Below are 8,263 nucleotides of genomic sequence, written 5' to 3' on the forward strand. Positions count from 1 at the left end.
GATAGCCCCTGGGTGAGCCCTGTCCAAGTTGTTCCCAAAAAGGGAGGCATGACAGTTCATAATGAAAAAAATGAACTGGTTCCTACAAGGACAGTCACAGGGTGGCGTATGTGTATTGACTACAGAAGGCTCAATACAGCCACCAGAAAGGATCATTTTCCTTTACCATTCATAGACCAAATGCTAGAAAGACTAGCTGGTCATGACTATTACTGCTTTTTGGATGGCTATTCAGGCTACAACCAGATTGCAGTAGATCCCCAGGACCAAGAGAAAACAGCATTTACTTGCCCTTCTGGCGTGTTTGCCTATAGGAGAATGCCTTTTGGTCTGTGCAATGCACCTGCAACCTTTCAGAGGTGCATGCTCTCTCTTCTCAGATATGGTAGAGAAATTTCTGGAAGTCTTCATGGATGACTTTTCAGTATATGGAGACTCATTCAGCTCCTGTCTTAACCACCTATCACTTGTCCTGAAAAGATGCCAAGAGACTAACTGGTTTTAAACTGGGAGAAATGTCACTTATGGTGACTGAAGGAATTGTCCTTGGACACAAAATTTCAAGCATGGGAATAGAGGTGGAAAGGCAAAAGTAGAGGTAATTGAAAAATTACCACCACCTGCCAATGTTAAGGCAATCAGAAGCTTTCTTGGGCATGCAGGATTCTACAGAAGGTTCATAAAGGATTTTTCAAAAATTGCCAAACCTCTAAGTAATCTGCTAGCTGCTGACATTCCATTTATCTTTGATAATGAGTGTCTGCAGGCATTTGAGACCCTGAAAGCTAAGCTGGTCACAGCACCAGTTATCTCTGCACCAGATTGGACATTGCCATTTGAATTAATGTGTGATGCCAGTGATCATGCCATTGGTGCAGTGTTGGGACAGAGGCATAACAAGCTTTTGCACGTCATTTATTATGCCAGCCGTGTCCTAAATGACGCACAAAAAAACTACACAGCCACAGAGAAAGAGTTACTTGCAGTGGTTTATGCCATTGACAAATTTAGATCCTACCTAGTGGGATCAAAAGTGATTGTGTACACTGACCATGCTGCTCTTAAATACTTACTCACAAAGCAGGATTCAAAACCCAGGCTTATCAGATGGGTGTTGCTTCTGCAAGAGTTTGATATAGAAATAAGAGACAGAAAAGGGACAGAAAACCAAGTGGCTGATCATCTGTCCCGAATAGAACCAGTAGCTGGGGCGTCCCTCCCTTCTACTGAGATCTCTGAGACTTTCCCAGATGAGCAACTCTTTGCCATTCAGGAAGCTCCATGGTTTGCAGATATTGCAAATTATAAAGCTGTGAGGTTCATACCCAAGGAGTACAGCAATGTGCAAAGAAAGAAATTAATTTCAGATGCAAAGTACTACCTCTGGGATGAACCATATCTCTTTAAGAGATGTGCTGACGGAGTGATCCGCAGATGTGTACCCAGAGAAGAAGCACGAAAGATCTTATGGCATTGCCATGGATCACATTATGGAGGACATTTTGGAAGTGAGCGAACAACCACTAAAGTCCTCCAGTGTGGCTTCTACTGGCCTACTCTCTATAAAGATTCCCGGAGTTTGTGCGTAACTGTGACAGTTGCCAAAGAGCTGGTAACCTGCCTCACGGATATGCCATGCCTCAACAAGGGATATTAGAGATAGAATTGTTTGATGTATGGGGAATTGACTTCATGGGGCCATTCCCACCTTCATACTCAAACACTTACATTCTGGTGGCAGTGGACTATGTATCTAAGTGGGTAGAAGCAATTGCTACACCCACTAATGATACCAAGGACCGTGCTGAAATTCCTCCAGAAAACACATCTTCAGCAGGTTTGGTGTTCCCAGAGTACTAATCAGTGATGGGGGCACTCATTTCTGCAATAGACGCTACACTCTGCTATGGTTAGACATGGAATTAGCCATAAAGTGGCAACTCCGTATCATCCACAGACAAATGGGCAAGCAGAAGTCTCTAACAGAGAACTAAAAAGAATCCTAGAACGGACTGTGATGGCCCGAAGAAAGGATTGGGCAAAGAGCTTGGATGATGCTCTGTGGGCATACAGAACAGCATTCAAGACTCCTATAGGAACCTCTCCATACCAACTGGTGTATGGGAAGGCCTGTCATTTGCCTGTGGAACTGGAACATAAAGCCTATTGGGCAACCAGATTCCTAAACATGGATGCTCAGTAGCTGGTGAGAAAAGACTGCTCCAGCTAAATGAGCTAGAGGAGTTCAGACTCAATGCCTTTGAAAATGCAAAAATTTATAAGGAAAAGGCAAAGAAGTGGCTGACAAGAGATTGTCAACCAGAGTCTTTAAGCCAGGACAAAAAGTTTGCTCTTCAACTCCAGGCTCAAATTGTTTCCAGGAAACTCAAATCCCGGTGGAGGGGTCCGTATGTGATTACAGGAGTGTCACCATAGGATATGTTGAGCTTCAGGATATTGATTCTGACAAGAAGTTCATTGTTAATGGACAGAGAATCAAGCACTATCTTGAAGGAAATTTTGAGCAGGAATGCTCAAAACTGAGACTTGAGTGATTCTTAGCAGAAGTCCAGCTAAAGACAGTAAAGAAGCGCTTGCTGGGAGGCAACCCAGTATTAGGAGGGTATATGATTAGTTCTTACAGAGGCAAGTATCAAAAATGAAGGAATTCACAGAGTTACAGAAGGATTCAGCTCAAAAGCAGAGAAATGAGCTTACTGGCGAAAAAACGCCAGTAAGGGGCATTTTGGGCGTTAAACGCCAGAATGGGTACCATTCTGGGCGTTTAACGCCAGGAATGGTGCCATTTTGGGCGTTAAACGCCAGAATGGGCACCATTCTGGGCGTTTAACGCCAGATGTGCAGCATCTTGGGCGTTTTGGAAAAACGCCCAGTGACAAAGGAATTCTGGCGTTTAACGCCAGCCAGGGCACCTGGTTGGGCGTTAAACGCCCAAAAAGGGCTACAATGGGCGTTAAACGCCAGAATGGGTGCCATTCTGGGCGTTTAACGCCAGCTTGGTGGGGACCACAATTTTGTTTTCAAATCAATTTTTTTCAAACTTTCCTTTTCTCACCCTTTTTCTACAAAATCACACTTCAATCATTCATCATTCACTTTCAAATCTTCAAAAATACAATTACAAATTTATTTCAAATCAATTACAAACAATGTTCAAAAATTTCACCCTTTTCTCAATTTCTTTCATATCTTCTCAAATCTCCTTTTCAAATTTCTCTCTCTTTTTTCGAAAAACTCCCCTCCCCACCTTATAAATACACGTTTGGCTCCCTCATTCCATCACACCATTCGAATTTCCTCTTCCTCCCCCCTCTCTCTCTCTCTTTTCTTTTGCTTGAGGACAAGCAAACCTCTAAGTTTGGTGTGCTTTTCCGTGATCACTAAGCCAAGATTCATCAAGATCATGGCTCCTAAGGGAAACAAAACCAATTTAAGAGGAAAGAAAGAGACTAATCCAAAGAATCTTTGGAATCAAGAGAAGTTCTTAACCAAAGAACATGAAGACATTATCACAAAATAATGGGTCTGAGGTCAGTGATCCCGGAAGTAAAATTTGATCTGAAGAAGATGATATCCGGGGCCAAGAGCAATTCGAAACAGAGGTTGGGAAGTTCTAACCAATCCTGAGACAAAGGTTGGAAGGAACATGGTTCAGGAATTCTACTCAAATCTGTGGCTGACAGATAAGCAGAGAATGACTGGAACCGCTTACCATACCTATAGAACCATGGTCAGAGGGAAAGTTATATACTTCCATCTGGACAAAATAAGAGAAATCTTCAAGTTGCCTCAACTGCAAGATGATCCTGACTCCTTTAATAGGAGGATGGTGAGAGTAGATAAAGGGTTGGATCAATTTCTAGAGGACATATGCCTCCCTGAACTAAGTGGATAACCAATTCTAAAGGTGTCCCTAACCAACTCAAGAGGGGAGACCTCAAACCAATTGCAAGAGGTTGGCTAGACTTTATTGGGCGTTCATATTACCCACTAGCAACCGTTTCTGAGGTTACTATCAAGAGAGCAGTGATGATTCATTGCATTATGCTTGGAAAAGCGTGGAGGTGCATCATGTGATTGCTTGTGAGATCTACACAATTGCAAATAAGAACTCCACTGAAGCCAATTGGCTTACCCAAGCTTGATCTCCTTGCTCTGTAAAGAGGCTGGGGTGAAGATGGGAGTATGAATTCATACCCATTGAACATCCAATCACCAAGAATTCATGGAAGGACAAGTGCAAGACAACTCTATCAAAAGGAGGGCCATGAGTTCCTCCCTAAATTCCCTGAATTGCTATTGGGCCAACCTAGAAGCATCCTTAACAAGTTGCAAGAGACTATGAGCAACTGAAGGAAGAACAGCAGATCAGAACTGCATGATCTGCAAATTGCTGAAGGAACAAGAGAAGCAGGGGCGTGAAATCCAAGAATTGAACGCCAAAAGCTCTCCTCTCAAGCTGAGGGAGCATCCACTTCTCAAAATCAAGGTTGTTGAGTCCTAACTCTGTGAAAACCTCTATCTTAGTAGCCTATGTTTTGCGTTTTTTTTTTTCATTTTGTTCTCTATTTTATTTTTTTTAGTTTAATCTTATATTTAGTTTTGAGTCTTATTCTTAGTTCATAATTAAATAAATTTAAAGTATTCTGCCTTAAGTTATGAATGTCCTATGAATCCATCACCTCTCTTAAATGAAAAAATGCTTAATCACAAAAGAACAAGAAGTACAGGATTTCGAAATTTATCTCTGAAACTAGTTGAATTAGTTTGATGTGGTGACAATACTTTTTGTTTTCTGAATGAATGCTTGAACAGTGCATATGCCTTTTGAATTTGTTGTTTTTAAGAATGTTAAATTTGTTGGCTCTTGAAAGAATGAGGAGAAAGAGAACTGTTATTGAGGATCTGAAAAATCACTAAATTGATTCTTGAAGCAAGAAAAAAGCAGTGAAAAAAAAATATTTTTTCGAAAAAAAAAGAGAAAGAAAAAGAAAAAAAAGGGGAGAGAAATAAAGTTGTGAACCAAGGCAAAAAGAGTGTGCTTAAGAACCCTGGACACCTCTAATTGGGGACTTTAGCAAGCTGAGTCACAATCTAAAAAGGTTCACCCAATTATGTGTCTGACTGTATGTATCCGGTGGTAATACTGGAAGACAGAGTGCTTTGGGCCACAGCCAAGACTCATACACTAGCTATGTTCAAGAATCATTATACTTAACTAGGAGAATCAATAACACTATCTGAGTTCTGAGTTCTCATAGATGCCAATCATTCTGAACTTCAAAGGATAGAGTGAGATGCCAAAACTGTTCGGAGGCAAAAAGCTACTAGTCCCGCTCATTAATTGGAGCTATGCTTCTTTATATTTGGAGTTCTATAGTATATTCTCTTCTTTTTTTATCCTATTTTGACTTTCAGTTGCTTGGGGACAAGCAACAATTTAAGTTTGGTGTTGTGATGAGCGGATAATTTATACGCTTTTTGGCATGTTTTTAGTATTTTTTAGTATCTTTTAGTTAGTTTTTATTATTTTTTATTAGTTTTTAGTTAAAATTCACTTTTCTGGACTTTACTATGAGTTTGTGTGTTTTTCTGTGATTTCAGGTATTTTCTGCTGAAATTGAAGGTTCTGAGCAAAAATCTGATCCAGAGACTGAAAAGGACTGCAGATGCTGTTGGATTCTGACCTCCCTGCACTCGAAGTGGATTTTCTGGAGCTACAGAAGCCCAATTGGCGCGCTCTCAACGGCATTGGAAAGTAGACATCCTGGGCTTTCCAGCAATATATAATAGTCCATACTTTGCCCCAAGATTTGATGGCCCAAACCGGCGTAGCAAATCAGCATCAGAAATTCCAAGCGTTAACGCCGGAACTGGCATAAAACTTGGAGTTAAACGCCCAAACTGGCATGAAAGCTGGCGTTTAACTCCCAGAAAAGGTCTCTACACGAAATTACTTCATTGCTCAGCCCAAGCACACACCAAGTGGGCCCGGAAGTGGATTTTTTCTGTCATTTACTCATTTCTGTAAACCTTAGGATACTAGTTTACTATTTATAGGATCTTTTGACATTGTAAATGGTACCTTATGACCTCATAACACTTTTTACACGTTTCTTGTACCTTCCACGGCATGAGTCTCTAAACCCCATGGTTGGGGGTGAGGGCTCTGCTGTGTCTGATGGATTAATGCAATTACTACTGTTTCTTATTCAATCATGCTTGTTCCATTCTAAGATCACTTGCTCTTAACCCGGATGAATGTGATGACCGTGACACTCATCATCATTCTCAACTACGAACATGTGCCTGACAACCACCTCTGTTCTACCTTAGATTAAGTAGATGTCTCTTGGATTCTTTAATCGGAATCTTCGTGGTATAAGCTAGAACTGATGGCGGCATTCAAGAGAGCCCGGAAGGCCTAAACCTTGTCTGTGGTATTCTGAGTAGGACTCAATGATTGAATGACTGTGACGTGCTTCAAACTTCTGAAGGCGGGGCGTTAGTGACAGACGCAAAAGAATCACTGGATTCTATTCCGGCCTGATTGAGAACCGACAGATGATTAGCCTATGCTGTGACAGAGCATCAGGGACGTATTTTCACTGAGAGGATGGGAGGTAGCCACTGACAACGGTGAAACCCTACATACAGCTTGCCATGGAAGGAGCCTTGCGTGTTTGATGAAGATGACAGTAGGAAAGCAGAGATTCGGAAGATGGAGCATCTCCAAAGCCCCAGCCTATTCTCCATTACTGCAAAACAAGTAATCAGTTCATGTTCTTTTGCTTTTTACAATCAATCCTGATAATTTCTGATATCCTGACTAAGATTTGCAAGGTAACCATAGCTTGCTTCAAGCCGACAATCTCCGTGGGATCGACCCTTGCTCACGCAAGGTATTACTTGGACGACCCAGTGCACTTGCTGGTTAGTTGTGCGGGATTGCAAAAGTGTGATTGCAACTTCGTGCACCAGTAAGGCAGATTCAAATGGGTTATGGAGTTTTAATAATTAAAAGATAAATAAACGGAAAATAAAGATAGAGATAATTATGTAAATCATTGGTGGAAATTTCAGATAAGTGTATGGAGATGCTTTATCCCTCTTGAATCTCTACTTTCCTACTGCCTTCATCCAATCCTTCATACTCCTTTCTATGGCAAGCTGTATGTAGGGCGTCACTGTTGTCAATGGCTACTTCCCATCCTCTCAGTGAAAAAGGTCCTCTACGGTTTCCTGCATGGCTAATCAGCTATTGGTTCTCGATCATGTAGGAATAGGATTTACTATCCTTTTGTGTCTGTCACCACGCCCTACAGTCGCGAGTTTGAAGCTCGTCACAGTCATCCCATCCCAGATCCTACTCGAAATACCACAGACAAGGTTTAGACTTTCCGGATCTCAAGAATGCTGCAAATAGATTCTAGCTTATACCACGAAGACTCTGATATCAAGGAATTGAAGGCTCTGTTATTAGGAGAGGCAATCAAATGCATGGACCAGGAATCCAAGAGATACACACTCTAGCTTTCGCAGGTAGAACAGAAGTGTTTGTCGGGCACGCGTTCATAAGTGAGAATGGTAATGAGTGTCACGGATCATCACATTCATTAAGTTGAAGTGTGAATGAATATCTTAGAATAAGAATAAGCATGAATTGAATAGAAAACAGTAGTAATTGCATTAATACTCGAGGAACAGCAGAGCTCCACACCCTTAATCTATGGTGTGTAGAAACTCCACCGTTGAAAATACATAAGTTATGATGGTCCAAGCATGGCCATGAGGCCAGCCCCCAATGGCATATGATATCGAAAATAGGGAAAAAAACCTAGGTCTAAGGACTAGACGTCCAAAGATGTGAGTACAATAGTAAAAGTTCTATTTATACTAAACTAGTTACTAGAGTTACAGAATTAAGTAAATGATGCAGAAATCTACTTCCGGACCCACTTGGTGTGTGCTTGGGCTGAGCATTGAAGCTTTCACGTGTAGAGGTATTTCTTAGAGTTGAGCGCCAGTTTGTAACTTGTTTCTGGCATTTAACTCTGCTTTGCAACTTGTTTCTGGCGTTTAACCCCAGAATAGGGCAGAAAGCTGGCGTTAAACGCCAGTTTGCATCATCTAAACTCGGGCAAAGTATGAACTATTATATATTTCTGGAAAGCCTTGGATTTCTAATTTACAACGCACTTGAGAGCGTGCTATTTGGACTTCTATAGCTCCAAAAATTCTA

Source organism: Arachis stenosperma, chromosome 10, assembly GCF_014773155.1.
Source record: "Arachis stenosperma cultivar V10309 chromosome 10, arast.V10309.gnm1.PFL2, whole genome shotgun sequence".
Lineage (NCBI taxonomy): Eukaryota > Viridiplantae > Streptophyta > Magnoliopsida > Fabales > Fabaceae > Arachis > Arachis stenosperma.